General features: G+C 50.3%; 1 pseudogene; it reads right to left on the bottom strand.

The window, feature by feature from the left end:
* Window positions 1–2,974: 2,974 nt before the first annotated feature.
* LOC136525731 (26S proteasome regulatory subunit 7-like) lies at window positions 2,975–4,584 on the bottom strand (annotated as a pseudogene).

The raw sequence follows: 4,584 nt of genomic DNA, 5'->3' as shown, positions 1-4,584 counted from the left end.
TAGTAGTAAAGTGCGGTAGCGGTAGATGCAGAGGCCATGAATGCGCTTGCATTTGGGCTACGTTTAGTTCCTTGCAAAGTTGGCGCCGACTGAATTCCGGATTCACTGTAGCGCACTGTAGCGTTTTGTTTTTATTTGGTAATAATTGTCTAATCGTTGACTAATTAGGTTCAAAACGTTCGTCTCGTAAAGTACAACCAAACTGTGCAATTAGTTTTTGATTTCGTCAACATTTAGTACTCCATGTATGTACCGCAAGTTTGATGTAACGGAGAATCTTCTTTTTGCATAGTGCCAAAGTTTGGAATTAGGGGTAACTAAACATGGCCTTGGCTTTTTGAGAGAGAGAGAGCCAACAGCAGAAGCCTTGATGAGCGACGACTGCCCCCTGCCCGGCCTACTGTCGTCGCAACAGCAGCGTAATAAATGGCACTCTGCTCTGCTCTTGCCAGCTGTAAAGCTAGGTCCAAAAATAAAATAAAATGATTTTTTCTTTGAAAATTTAAGTTTCATTGCACCGTAAACAGGTTACAGAGACGGGGATCATGTTAGCCCATTCGAGACTCCAAAACGCATGCTGGATATTACAAGTTGGAGAATGAACGAGTGCTGGCAAGATAAAAGACATGAATTTGGGATAATTGCCCGTCTTGCCTCTTTTTGCAAGAGCACCAACTATAGCCCTTGTTTAGTTGGACCCCAAAATCCAAAAAGTTGCTACAGTACCTGTCACATCGAATGTTTACGGCCCATGCATGGAGCATTAAATGTAGACGAAAAGAAAAACTAATTGCACAGTTTGGTGGAAAATTGCGAGACGAACGTTTTAAGCCTAATTAGTCAATGTTTGGATACTATTTACCAAATAAAAACGAATATGCTACAGTAATCCAAAATCTAAATTTCGCGAACTAAACCAGGACTATTTCATTTTTTCTCTCTAGGAATCTTTATCAGCGAGTAGCTCCCTTGCTTGATTGATGTCCTGCATTTGAGCAACGATGGGACGCTCTAGGAATCTTTATCAGCGAGTAGCTCCCTTGCTTGATTGATGTCCTGCATTTGAGCAACGATGGGACGCTCTAGGAATCTTTGGCCGTGTTTAGTTCGGCGGCCGATTCGGCGCCGCCGGATTCGGCGGCACTGTTCATGCACTGTAGCGTTTTGTTTTTATTTGGTAATAATTGTACAATCGTTGACTAATTAGGCTCAAAACGTTCGTTTCGTAGAGTACAATCAAACTGTGCAATTAGTTTTTGATTTCGTCAACATTTAGTACTCCATGCATGTACCGCAATTTTGATGTGACGGGGAATCTTCTTTTTGCATAGTGCCAAATTCTGGAAAATGGGGGAACTAAACATGGCCTTTATCAGCGAGTAGCTCCCTTGCTTGATTGATGTCCTGCATTTGAGCAACGATGGGACGCAATGAGCAATGCCCGAGATGAGTGCGCGGCGATCCAGCAAGCATGGCTTGAGACAGTCTCCAACAACGCACGCAAACGGCGACGCAAACGCAAAATTTATCGTGCACAGTGTTTTGCGTCTCAAAATCACGTTCCAACGGAGGACGCAAACAAGGCAGACATTTAGCCTCGCAGGTGAATCGGAAGGTAAAAACGCATCGTCTCTCGACGACGCAAAACACTGTAGATGGAGGCGTCTCCATGTGGAGAGAGAGAGAGAGGCAAAGAGAGAGGAGGTCGAGAGCAGAGAGAGAGAGGGAGGAAGGAGGTGGAGGGGGAAGAGGCCGCGCCATGCCGCCACCGGATCTGGTCGGGGGAGGAGGCCCCGTCCTCGTGCCGCGCTCCTGGACCGGATCCGCCGCCGTGGATCAATGCGAAGCCGCCGCCACCGGATCTGGTCGGGGGAGGAGGCCCCGTCCCCGTGCCGCGCTCCTGGACCGGATCCGCCGCCGTGGATCAATGCGAAGCCGCCGCCCCTCGGACGCCGTGCTCGGAGGAGAGGGAGGGGTCGTCGTGCCGTGGTCGAAGGAGAGGTGCGGCCTAGATCCGCCGGGGAGCCGTCGGAGGGGAAAGAGGGGTCGCCAGTGCGGGCCGCACTGCCCGCCGCACTCCTGGGGCCGCGCAGCGCGCGCCGGGCCCGCCGCCCACCGGTGACAGAGGAAGGGGCACGCGACGAGGGAGGGAGGGAGCCGTGCCGCGCGCGCTGGGCCCGCCACCCGCCGGAGACAAGGGATGGGCGCGGCGGTGGGTTAGGGATGGGTGTGGATTTGGTCAAGGTCTGTTGGAGAAGGTGAGATTAGGGTCCGTGACCCTTTTACTGTAGGTGACCTATACTACTGAATGGGTATCGTGTTTAGGTTATTTCTGTTGGAGACAGTCTGATAGGACGCAATGAGCAATGCCCGACATGAGTGCGCGGCGATCCAGCAAGCACGGCTTGAAGCCAACACCTGGTTGCTAGTTAGCATAATTGCATCCTGCAGATTGAGTGCACACCAAAAAGGAGGGCACGAAGCCTCCAAGGGTTCCAAAGCTTGAACCCCCAAGGGTTCCAAGACCTAGGGAATCGCGACCCGGAAGAAAGAAGTAAAGGAAATATTTCTAGCAGGTTGAGTGAGAATAAATGGTTGGACTATTTTCTTTCAGATGAGCAACGATTTGATGAGCGCTTGGGAGGAGCAGCCTCAGTACATGCCTTGTTTGGTCGGGCTCCCGTCAGCTCCGGCTGCGGCTGGCACCCTACAATGAACACTGTAGCATCAGAACTGTTTTCCTCTTTTTTTCTCTCGCTGCAGCGTGGTTACTGTTCACAGGCCAGTGAAGCTCGAATTTCTAGCTTCCTCAGCTTGCTACAGTCATGAAATAGTGTAGGAGCCGAAGCATCTCGGAGCCGTACCAAACGGGTCCTTTCAAATTGTTAGTCGTCCTACCACAAAGAAAGCTTGCAGTGACAAATTTATTAGGGAAGGAAAAAAATTTGATTGCTCTTGTACGTACCACAACTCGCTACAGGCTTGCACTGCTACTAGCCTACAGCAACCACGACAGCGCAGCCAGCAAAGAAGAAAACTGAGGAAAGAAAAAAAAACATGGGCCAGGCCCACTGTGTAAACAAGAGGTTAGCCAATCGGCGGCGAGCCCATCCAGCTGTCTGTCGTCGACCTTGTTAAGAAAAAAATTTAGTCTGATTTTCCTTTCCTTCTTGAACTCTAAAACTAGGCACCTTTTCCTTAAACTCTCAGAACCGTTCAAATCACCTGCCTGCCTTGCTTCATTTTATAAAGTTCTTATAGTAAAGATACATACAATCACATATTGATGCTATCAATCTCACATTCAGTCACGCAGAAGAGGTTTATAAAAAGACACTCGTGCAGAGGCCCCCAGCGGCAAAGGGGACAGAAAACCAGCCGTAATGCCTAGTTGTACACCATGTATTTCGGCATCGCGCTGAATTTTTGGTACCATCACCTTGTTCACGGCATCCAAGAAATCCTTCTCTGTCACCGTCTTTCTGCGCGCGCGGATGGCGTACATGCCGGCCTCCGTGCACACACTCCTGATGTCAGCACCTGTGGCAAGAAAACGGGCATGGCAATGAGAATTGAGGACTCTCCCAGAAACAGACTATTCAATGGAAAAAAAACGGGCATGACAATGAGAATTGAGGACTCCAGGAAAAGAACAAAGACACTCACCTGTGGAGTTGGGGCAGAGGCGAGCAAGAAGCTCGAAGCGGATGTCCCGCTCGCAGTTCATGGCGTGGGTGTGGATCTTGAAGATCTGGGTGCGGCCCTCGAGATCCGGCAAGCCGAACTCAACCTTCCTATCCAGCCTCCCTGGGCGCAGCAGAGCAGGGTCCAGCGTATCCGGCCTGTTGGTGGCCATGAGCACCTTGATGTTGCCCCTAGCGTCAAACCCATCGAGCTGGTTCACAATCTCGAGCATCGTGCGCTGGACCTCATTGTCACCGCCGACACCGTCATCGTAGCGAGCGCCGCCAATGGCATCAACCTCGTCGAAGAAGACTATGCACGCCTTCTTCGATCGAGTTCGCGGACCATGCAGGCACCTTCGCCGACGTACTTCTGAACCAGCTCGCTGCCTATCACTCGGATGAAGCAGGCGTCGGTGCGGTTGGCGACTGCTCTGGCCAGAAGGGTTTTCCCGGTTCCAGGAGGACCGTAGCAAAGGACTCCCTTGGGAGGATCAATGCCAAGCTTGACGAACTTTTCAGGGTGAAGCATGGGAAGCTCAGCGACTTCACGCATGTTCTCAATCTGTTCCTTGGAGCCACACGGTGTTAGAATAAATTACTGTTTTTTTTAACACAACAAGAGAAGACGACACCGAAAGACTCTCTGTTGTGATACTGTAATGTTGTAGGTGCAAATGCCGCACGGCTCACCTGCAGCACTGTAGCCACATGCAGAGGCCGACGCAAAGTCAGCCCTGTATATATATCTAGTTACTGTTACAGCATATGGGTTGTACTAGAACTAGATAGATAGAGTTGTATAAATAGACTACCACAACAACTCAGTAAAGAGAGTTTAGATTTGTCATCTCTCAGATAGGGTTTTGGCCAACGCTGATGTCTTGTACTGTGTGTGCAT

This window comes from Miscanthus floridulus, chromosome 19, assembly GCF_019320115.1.
Source record: "Miscanthus floridulus cultivar M001 chromosome 19, ASM1932011v1, whole genome shotgun sequence".
In the NCBI taxonomy this organism is placed as follows: domain Eukaryota; kingdom Viridiplantae; phylum Streptophyta; class Magnoliopsida; order Poales; family Poaceae; genus Miscanthus; species Miscanthus floridulus.
This window is presented reverse-complemented; position numbering and strand designations above follow the sequence as displayed.